At 44.3% G+C, this 10828-nt stretch overlaps 1 long non-coding RNA gene across 1 annotated transcript; it reads right to left on the bottom strand.

The window, feature by feature from the left end:
• Nucleotides 1-9213: 9213 nt before the first annotated feature.
• Nucleotides 9214-10362, bottom strand: LOC118941038 (uncharacterized). The gene is made up of 2 exons (XR_016488641.1): nucleotides 10202-10362; nucleotides 9214-9611 (listed from the first exon to the last, which is right to left on the bottom strand). It is a non-coding gene; the product is annotated as an uncharacterized LOC118941038 (long non-coding RNA).
• Between the last annotated feature and the right edge of the window lie 466 nt (nucleotides 10363-10828).

Genomic DNA, 10828 nt, shown 5'->3' with positions numbered 1-10828 from the left:
TGTACTCAGACTGAGGTGTACTACACATTGAACTGAGGTAATTAGTACCTACATTATAACCACTGAACTGTAACAAACAAACCCAAGACACTTGCACTAAATCTATTCATATGGCAGCCTTCCATGAAGCAGGTTCTGATGAGCAGTCAACGTACAGAACTGGATATACGAGAGATGACACCTGTTCTTAGCACCACTATGAAGCTACATGTATGGAAGAGACTGGTCAGAGTGAAGCACGTGGAGTCTAGATGATCCTGCATTAAGGAAGGATAGATGTATCAGTCACTGGTACAGATAAGCTGCTCTACACTGGGTATAGGACCTCATCATTTGGCCTCATACAACCTAATCTTCTCTAAGGGGAAGGTCATGTATAGATTCAGTTAGCCAACTGTAATACCCCCACAACCAGCGGAAACCAGCTAGATCATTCAATTCAGTCTGATTGCCTCAAACAAAGTGGTTTTAACTCCAAATCCATCAAAAGCTTTTGAAAATGTGTTATTGTTTCATTGGGTCTGATTTCATTCATTTGAACAGGGAACTAGTATCTGTGGCTTGCTCTGCTTAAAGGTCCTTAATATACCTGGTCTCCTGTCACCCAGCCCAGTGTTAATCCAGGGGGCTCTCTCCTGCACCAGGGGAATAGGTAATGGGTTTTCCTAGGTGATCAGCAGACGGTATAATGCAATTAAGCAACCTGGGGCTGTTGGACGAGGGGCTCTGATCCTGAACTAATTTGAACTGCGGTTTGATAGCAAGCGCTGTGATCCTGGAATAATCATGTAGGCTGCTAATGAAACTGGGTGGGCAGACCAGGCTGATAGACCAGGCTGATAGAGGTCCTCTGCTCTGAACGCTCGCCATGTGTCAGAGAGAGTGGGGAGACAAGATGTCAGGCTGGCTAAAATGTCTCACACATACAAGCACTAGTATGGAAGGGCCATTGCTAGCAGCCTTTTGACACACACACACACACACACACACACACACACACACACACACACACACACACACAACCAGGCTTTCCTAAAGGTCAATGTGAGATTTGAATGTCAGGACTAAAGTCCTCTGTTCATATTACTTGGTGCGTTTGCAGTGGAAGTCTATGAGATCCATCCAGCGCCACTCTTAAAGGGCCTTGAGTGAGCGAGACCAGAGGCAATTACTGTAATTGTAATGAATAATCAGACAAATCTTCTTGGCATTATGACCACTAAAGCTCTCCATCTCTGGAGGCAGCAGGTCGGCAGCAGGGGGATTAGAGATGGCGAGAGTACACCTACAAGTGTCTGACTGACTGGTGTGCTCCATGGTGTCTGACTGACTGGTGTGCTTCGTGGTGTCTGACTGACTGGTGTGCTCTGTGATGTCTGACTGACTGGTGTGCTCTGCGATGTCTGACTGACTGGTGCTCTCCGTGGTGTCTGACTGACTGGTGCTCTCCGTGGTGTCAGACTGACTGGGGTGCACCGCGATGTCTCACTGACTGGTGTGCTCTGTGGTGTCTGACTACCTGGTGTGCTCCGTGGTGTCTGACTGACTGGGGTGCTCCATGGTGTCTGACTGACTGGGGTGCTCTGTGGTGTCTGACTGACTGGGGTGCTCCGTGGTGTCTGACTGACTGGTGTGCTCCGTGGTGTCTGACTGACTACGGCTACTAGAAAAGGGCATTAGGGAATGGCTGTGGGAATTCAACAATGCAGCTTTATTGGCTTCTCTGCATCTGTGCAATATCTTTTCTGCATCTTCTCTGTAGCAAACCACTACAGCTGCAGATGCAGGACAATATGACATAATCATACTGCCTGTCCTGCCATGGGCTCTTAATGGAAGGGTTGATCTGAATAATTTGTCAAAACTGGAATGTTCATTATAAGAAGGTTTTATCTCACGAGTATAAGAAGAGCTGTCCATTTTGGCTCCAGTATTGTGAGGTTTGGTCTTCAGTGTGAATGCTAGCTGTCATTCATGTTATTATGAGCCAAGATGGTTCTCCATAGCTCCCAGGCCTTCTGCTCTCCATAGCTCCCAGGCCTTCTGCTCTCCATAGCTCCCAGGCCTTCTGCTCTTCATAGCTCCCAGGCCTTCTGCTCTCCATAGCTCCCAGGCCTTCTGCTCTCCATATCACCCAGGCCTTCTGCTCTCCATAGCTCCCAGGCCTTCTGCTCTTCATAGCTCCCAGGCCTTCGGCTCTCCATATCACCCAGGCCTTCTGCCCTTGGCCCACCTTTGTTCAAAGTACAACTAGTTAGCTATGCCCCGTGGGAGTACATTTTTGAGGTGGGCGTTCTTCTGTACACAAAGGGTCTTAGAGTTGCTGACGTCATAATGTGACAAAGGCGTGATCTCCACCACCACATTGAAGCTATTCATAGCAAGGTCACCACTGTTGCTCTAAGACACATTGTAGTACAGAAGAGCACTGAGAGGTTATTGAAAGTGCTTCAGGAGAAACTGCATTGCCTTGCTAGCTGCTGCAACAGCTAACACATAATGGAGGCAGCAGCACTGATGGACGCTGCATGATGGCCAAAGGAGAACTGAATGCTGCAGCCTCAGAGTTCTGGAATCTGTCAAAGACAACATGACAGCTAAATTCATTTAAAAAAATGAGTGGGAGGAAACAGAACGACGCCAGGGCAGTATCGGAGCCATCCCTTCATATATATCTGTAATTTAGGCAGCCCACTCAGAGTCTGGTGTTACAGTAGTTACAGGGGGAACAGTCATGGGTTGGAATGAGTTTGTGAACCCCGCGCCTGGTCTCAAAGAGGACATTGTTGAGAGCGGTGGAGAGAAACTGGAAAATATTTGAGGGAGAAAAAGGGAGTGAGGAAAGTAGTTGAAGTGTTGACTTCCTTAACCCAGAGTGCAACAGTCTCTGATTCTCTACGTGGGGAGAACAATGATGGGAGAGATGACATGCAGGCAATTCATTCCCTGGTGTTTCCACACACAAGTGCTCTGAGGGAGACAACAATCCTGGGATGACGCTGGCCAGTTGGACAGGGCAGGACCTCAGTGGACAAGTGAAGCTAGTGTCTCACTGTAGAGATGGAATGAGTTGCAGTGTTTGCTGGCAGAGTATGTCCCTACAACACACTGTATGGACCATCCACGTCAGTAGGAGGGAGATCTCTGTATGAGGCTAAATACCATCCATACAGGCTCATTTGATAACAAAGCAATATTTTTCAACATTCCACTGTACATTGTTATAAACCAGTTGCTACGTCCATTTTTGGACTTGTAAATGAATGATATTGATTCTTGAAGATATATAACTTATAAATGCCTCGTGAGCTTAGTTGGGCTCCCGAGTGCCACAGCGGTCTAAGGCACTGCATCTCAGTGCTGGAGGTGTCACTACAGACACCCTGGTTCGAATCCAGGCTGTATCACAACCGGCCGTGATTGGGAGTCCCATAGGGCGGCGCATAATTGGCCCAGCGTAGTCCGGGTTTGGCCGGTGTAGGCCGTCACTGTAAATAAGAATTTGTTCTTAACTGATTTATAATAATAATAATAATGTAGTTCAACTGTCGTACCCCATCAGAACTCCAATGTTTGTAAACAAAGAAAATGTAAACAAGCACTATTTAGCTTCAAAACATGGTTAAAACTATCATTTTGATACCCTGGATGGTCAGTCCTTACATCCACAGCTCTGTCTATGAATTTGAGAGTGGTTACATTTCTTCAGCCGCTTTCCTCAGCTTTTTACCTAACCAGGTTCTGGGAGGCCGTTTTGTTCTAGTTTCTACTGCTGATAACATAGAAAATAGGAAAATAAAGAGAAAATCATCTTATTTTGCTGAACAGACTGAGTGACAGGTGTCCTTTCAAATGCCAGAGAAAGAGCTTCCTGCTTGAGCATTGATATGCAGCACTATGTGGTTCTTATCGTCAGGCAGTGGATGGCCTGGATAAATGCCTGCCGGCTCACCTTCCAAATTACCTCAGTATTATTGCATCATTGGGGAGGAGGAGGAGACGGAATTGGGGGTGAAGCTCAATGATCTATTCTCTTCACACAATGGAAGGTTCTTAGCATTCCTGGGTTATTGAGTCATCCTCTCTGCAAGACTACTCAGAGCCCTGGGGGGGGGGGGGGGGGGGGGGGACTCAGGGTTACAGGAAGACCATTGGTCCCTATGTCACCAGGTTAGGTGTTTCACTAATCTCCCCCTTCCAGGCCTGTCATGAATATTCTACAGCGTTTTGACTGCCACACAGGTCTGTTTCAGTGGTCACCATGGAGTTAACGGAAACACAGAATGAAGGCTGCCTCCCGTCTTAGCTTAGGCATCTGTGTAAACCAACAAATATCCTTCAGGTCTTTGGCAATTTGGCCATTAAGAAGGACTATCAGCCTGGCTGCCAATCTCTTTTCAGCTACATTCAACTACTTGTCCTTGTAGCCTACTCTGTGTCATTTGGCAAATGACACATGACACGGAGTAGAAGGAGTGGAATGTTACAGAGACTGGTACCCAGACTAGGACTTCATATTAAAAGTTCATGGTCTTGTTCTAATCTTGAAGATTGTTCAGTGTCAATGGTCATGGTGAAACTACTGTCTTTTTTACTGTTGTATCTCAAACACAATTACTTGAGGAAAGAAATGGGCCAAGACTGCCAACCATTCATACAGTGTGTGGGTGGGTGCACTGCCTTACTTTCTGATTGGACTACAAACCAAGACAACGACCAAAACAAAGTTTTGTATGTAGGTGCTTTACGGCGTGGCCCCGAAGTCGGGCAAATATTATGGTCTACCATTCTGAGAGTTGATGGAGCCAATGTAGGGTAAGTGCTATTTGGGATCCTTGGGACATCCATACCCTAACCTTAACCCCTACCCTTATACTAACCTTTCAACCTTCAACTTCAATGGGGTAGGGACATCCAAAGGATTCCGGATAGCACGGACCACCAATGTAGAAAGCTCTCTAAAACAGGAAGCTGTTAAAACGGACACATTCTGTGATAGCGCAAGGTATCTTGTAAGGCTGTTGTTCATCTCCATATTAAATCTAAAAAGAGTCCTGACCTGTAAATCCTAGAACCACTGTAGGACTGGGCACATAGTCTTGCCCTGAAACCACCCTTTCCCCAACAGTTCTCACGTATCATGGTTTAATGTCTTAGAGAAATGTCACCAGAGAGCATACTGTTTTATATGTTGGATTAAGAGCTCGTGAAGTGGAATTCGCCAGCACTAGCAGGAACTGGAACAGCGTGCTGCATGGCGAAAGGTTGTCTTGATTTTGAATTCAAATCAACACAGTTTGTACTGTTATTATTAGGTAATGTAGTGACTATTTAATTATGACACGTTGAAGGAACTTCCAGGAAATATAATAAAAGACGATGAACATTGTTCAGTGCATGTGAGAATCAAAAGCCAGACAGACAGACAGACAGACAGACAGAGAACAAACAAAATAACAAAGGAAAGAAAGAAAGACAGAAAGACGGAAAGAAAGAAAGAGACAGACAAAGAAAGAGACAGAAAGACAGAAAGACGGAAAGAAAGAGACAGACAAAGAAAGAGACAGAAAGACAGAAAGACGGAAAGAAAGAAAGAGACAGACAGAAAGAAAGAGAACAAACAAAAGAACAAAGGAAAGAAAGAAAGACATTGGTATGAGAAGAACCAATCATGTTAGCCACCCTGCTGCTACAGAAAGCTAATTAGACCCTCACATATTGCTCCCCCTGCTTGGCTAATGATGGTGGTGTGAACACTATGACACAGAAGTGTCACTTACTATCCCTGTCTCTATGGTTAGCTGAACATAGGTCCACAGATGAGATAAAGTCCTTTATTTCAGCTGTATCTCATTGAGCACCAAATCACAACAGGTGTGTGTAATGTAGGACTTTGCTTTTAGTGGGACTTGGTGACATGTATAGCAGCAGATGGTCCTCTGTGTCAGAGTCGTGTATCCATACTGTAGTCCAATGTTAAGAAGAATAGTTTTGTAGCATATAAAGAATATTCTTATTTATGCATTGGAGGAATGTTGTCCTGCACAACTGCACTAAAGGTCAAGCGTGGCCCCAGAACACCAGAGTGCTGAATGTGACCTGGTACCTCCTGTGACCCCCAGCTACATCAGGAAAGAAGCCCAACGGAGCTCATCATGGAATGAACAGGTAGCCTGCAGCCATATTATCTGACATTTGCCTCTAGTCAAATGAAACAGTCATGGCTAGAAGGGCTCCAGCTTTGGTCAAATTAACATCAAAAGTAGATTTTTTTGGGGCCATTTTAGCTAACCTTAACTGTTTTCCCAACCTTAACCTAATTCTTATAACCGATTGCGTTAATTCTCCTTACCGGCTGAGTACGTTCTCCTAACCTGCTACGAAAAGTCAAATTTGAATAAAGCTGTTTCCCATCTATTCAAAACCAAATGAAACCGGACGATGTGCATTGCATTCTCCTTCTCCAGTCTCAGCCAAGAGGATTCAATAAAATACACACACTACCACTGCCCAATAAGAGACAAGAAAGGGCTCTATCGTTGACAACATGCTAAGGTGAATACAAAGTTAGCTTTGGAAAATGTCATCAAATACATTTTACGACACCGTGGAGCATAAGAAAAAACACAAACATGAAACAAACTTCCAAGAGACAAATTAGCAAAGTCAACTAATCTGTCATACTTCCCCAGGTCACAACAGCTAAATCAAGATTAGAATGGAGGGAAACAACTCATCAGACCTTTGATGTTTACTACCTTTCTTAATGGGCAAGATTGGCCCATGATTACTCCTTTGGTTTCTGTAGATATGTATGTGAATACAGGCAGTAAGGGCACAATGAAATACAGTCTATAAATATTAATGAAGGCTTAAATGTCACATTCCAAACTGCCGTAATCTGTGACATTAGCTACATTTAGATCACTTTCACACACAAATCACTTTCATCTACTCCTCCACATTGTAGTTTGAATTTGAAATTCAATCAACCACTATTTACAATGCCAACGGCACTATTATGGCCGCAGGAAGATGTTTTGTGGTGGGGGGGCTTTTAGTAGCAGGCTAGGAGAATTTACTCAGCAGGTTAGGAGAATTAACGAAGCAGATTAGGAGAATTTACTCAGCAGGTTAGGAGAACTATCGTAGCAGGCTAGGAGAACTTACTCAGTATAACGTAGCAGGTTAAGAGAACTTACTCAGCAAGTTAGGAGAATTAATGTAGCAGGCTAGGAGAACTTACTCAGTATAACGTAGCAGGTTAAGAGAACTTACTCAGCAAGTTAGGAGAATTAACGTAGCAGGCTAGGAGAACTTACTCAGTATAACGTAGCAGGTTAAGAGAACTTACTCATCAAGTTAGGAGAATTAACGTAGCAGGTTAGGAGAATTAACGTAGCAGATTAGGAGAATTTACTCAGCAAGTTAGGAGAATTAACGTAGCAGGTTAAGAGAATTAACGTAGCAGGTTAGGAGAATTAACGTAGCAGATTAGGATAATTTACTCAGCAAGTTAGGAGAATTAATGTAGCAGGTAAGGAGAACTTACTCAGCAGGTTAGGATAATTAACGTAGCAGGTTAAGATAATTAACGTAGCAGGTTAAGAGAATTAACGTAGCAGGTTAGGAGAACTTACTCAGCAACTTAGGAGAATTAACGTAGCAGGTTAAGAGACTTAACATAGTAGGTTAGGATAATTAACGTAGCAGGTTAGGAGAACTTACTCAGCAACTTAGGAGAATTAACGTAGCAGGTGGCACTGCAGCCTAGCCTCAACTATGCTGCTGTCTGACAATACTGCATTGCAAAATGGGCTCATCTTTTTCTCTCTCTCTCTCTCTCTCTCTCTCTCACTCTTTTTCTCTCTCTCTCTCTGTCTCTCTCTCTGTCTCTATGTCTCTCTGTCTCCCTGTCTCTCTCTCTGTCTCACACACAGATATTGACCAGGGAGACCATGTGTGAAGAAACACACACACACACACACCCACACACACACCCACACCCACACACACACACACACACACACACACACACACACACACACACACACACAGACACAGACACAGACACAGCCTGCTGTTTGGTCCTCAGTTAATCTAGATCTCAAGCGCCACCTTGTGTCCGTAAATGTAAAAGTACACTGAGAGCTCTTTCCATGACAGACTGACCAGGTGAATCCAGGTGAAAGATGATCCCTTATTGACGTCACTTGTTAAATCCACTTCAATCAGTGTAGATGAAGGTGAATATGGTTAAATAAGGATTTTTAAGCCTTGAGACAATTGAGACACGGATTGTGTGTGTGTGTGCCATTCAGAGTGTGAATGGGCAAGAACGGGGTATGGTAGTAGGTGCCAGGCGCACCGGTTTGTATCAAGAACTGCAACGCTTCTGGGTTTTTCACACTCAACAGTTTCCCGTGAGTATGAAGAATGGTCCACCAGCCTACTTGACACAACTGTGGGAAGCACTGGAGTCAACATGGACCAGCATCCTTTCCACACCTTGTAGAGTCCATGCCCGGACGAATTGAGGCTGTTCTGCAACGCAATATCAGGAAGGTGTTCTTAATGTTTTGTACACTCAGTGTATGTGTAAAGTCTATTTTTCTAAATGTAGACCTTCTTGTCTCAAGGTCTGTTCTATGTGTGCAGAGTGAATCTACAAGTCACAGAATAATTATCATCCAAGTCAATTCTGCAGTTAGCTCACTGTTAGTCCAAATCTCTGTTGTTGGTCTGACTGTTCAGGATGGTCTTATGGAATACACTGGAATGTGGAAGAAAAGGATCACATTCAGTTTGAAGTTGTTTTGTGTGTGGCAAGACATGTTTCGCTGTGGTATTCGTCACGGGATCTCTGAAACAACATTTTAAGAACAATCTACAAAAGAAACACACTTGAACACCAGTTTACAGCAAATACTGTAGATCACGTGTCAAACTCATTCCACAGAGGACGGAGTGTCTGCGTGTTTTCACTCCTCCCTTGTACATGACTGATGAATTAAGGTCACTATTTAGTAAGGAACGCCCCTCACCTGGTTTTCTAGGTCTTATGAAAGGAAAAAACAAAAACCAGCAGACACTGGACCCTCCATGGAATGAGTTTGACACCCCTGCTGTAGATTATTCAACTTAACTTAACATACAGAACAGAAGATTTACATTCTCTGAACTGTATAAAAAGCATTTCTTGCAATTATTGGACATTTTAATATACAAAAATTTATTATGACACAATGTCAGGGCAAAAAGTTCCTAAACGCGTACGTGACATCAGGGTCATGTGTTTCCCATGGACTCAAACTCATCAATCCTCTGTTTGGTGTTCCCTTTTCGTATCTTCCTGTAGGAGACGGTGCTGTACTTTGAAGCATTTTTAGTGCCAGGCTTCTCGTCAGGGGACTGCCGCCCACCACTCTGGCGCCCACCTCCATTTGACCCCTCTTCCTCCTCCTCACACTCTTCCTCAGGTTCCTCATGGTTCTCTCTGGGCTTGGTGAATGTGTTAGGTCCTGCCCCTTTTGCAGGTTGACCAGTGGACACCCCAGTCTCCAGCTTTGTCTCCTGTAGTGTCCTCTCCATTGAAGATGTCACTTCCTGTTCTAGTTATGCAGAAACAGGTGCTAGTGAGCAGAGACAAAACATTTCCATTGTTTATCAATAGTTGTTGTTCTGCCAACAATCCTCCATAATTATAGCTCTCTTGATGAGACACAAAGGCTTTTTGTCCAATAAAAAATAGGCTTGTTGATACACTGCTGCCCACTTTGGACAATCAATGTTTGGTAACATGGCATTGCATGAGAAGAGCAACTCTGTGGAACTTTAATTGTTATTCTAATTAATCACAAACTTCCAGCTAGGCCTGATGCCCTAATTTGTGTTGCACTACAGTTGTTGGTGTGCAATGAGCCTGCAGAAAATACGCTGCTTCATATACATCTCGACTGCACTCACACACCACAACACATAGATCCTAGAGCATGTGATAATAAATTACTATAGACACAACTAGACATAAATAAGATAGGTGCATGTATGTGTCCAAGTGCATCAAAATATCTCCTTATTGTGAGTTTATCTGAGTACATCTTCTCCATAATTCAATAATGTCAAGATACAAAAATCATACCACATCCCTGACTAACTGTTCTCATCAACCATACTGAAATACCTTGTAGGAGCTTCCCACCTTGCTCTATGTGAAGATCTGTCTCTGGGTCACACTGTGTGCTTGGTCCAGGCTTTGGTTCTAGATAAGAAGTTTGTCTCTGTTGCTCTGGAGGTCTCTGGGGGGACCAGAGCAGCTCTAGCTGTAACAGCTCTGTCCCAGTCCTAGGGGGCAGCGTCTGTGACTGGGGCTCTGTTAGGGGCTCTTCTGCATCACAGGCTGTCCCGCTGCTAACACTCTGCCCTCTCTCTCTCTCTCTCTCTCTCTCTCTCTCTCTCTCTCTCTGTTCACCATTGTCCAGTGATGGGACTAAAACATCCCGCTGTGATTTTTGGCTGTAGTTCCTGCTGTCCCTCTCTCTTGTCCCATGGAATTGCTGGCAGCAGCCATGGTGGCCCCATTACAAGGGTCATCATTGATTGTCTCTGTGACCACCACACTAATTCCCACTTTAGAGAACAGCGACCTATGTGGTTGTGATGATGATGATGATGTTCCCTGTACCACCTCACCATCCTTTACTGTGTTAGCTGCACTCATGTCTTCCTCACTATCATCAGAGCTATAATCTGTTTCTTCTTCATCATCCTCGTCATCATCTCCCTCAAGCTCGGGGTCTATGGTGGGCTCTGATGACAAGATATCCCC

The sequence above is a fragment of the Oncorhynchus mykiss genome, chromosome 18 (genome assembly GCF_057628025.1).
Source record: "Oncorhynchus mykiss isolate SJ-2025 chromosome 18, ASM5762802v1, whole genome shotgun sequence".
Classification (NCBI taxonomy): domain Eukaryota; kingdom Metazoa; phylum Chordata; class Actinopteri; order Salmoniformes; family Salmonidae; genus Oncorhynchus; species Oncorhynchus mykiss.
Note: the sequence above shows the minus strand (reverse complement) of the source record. Positions and strands in the feature narration are given on the sequence as shown.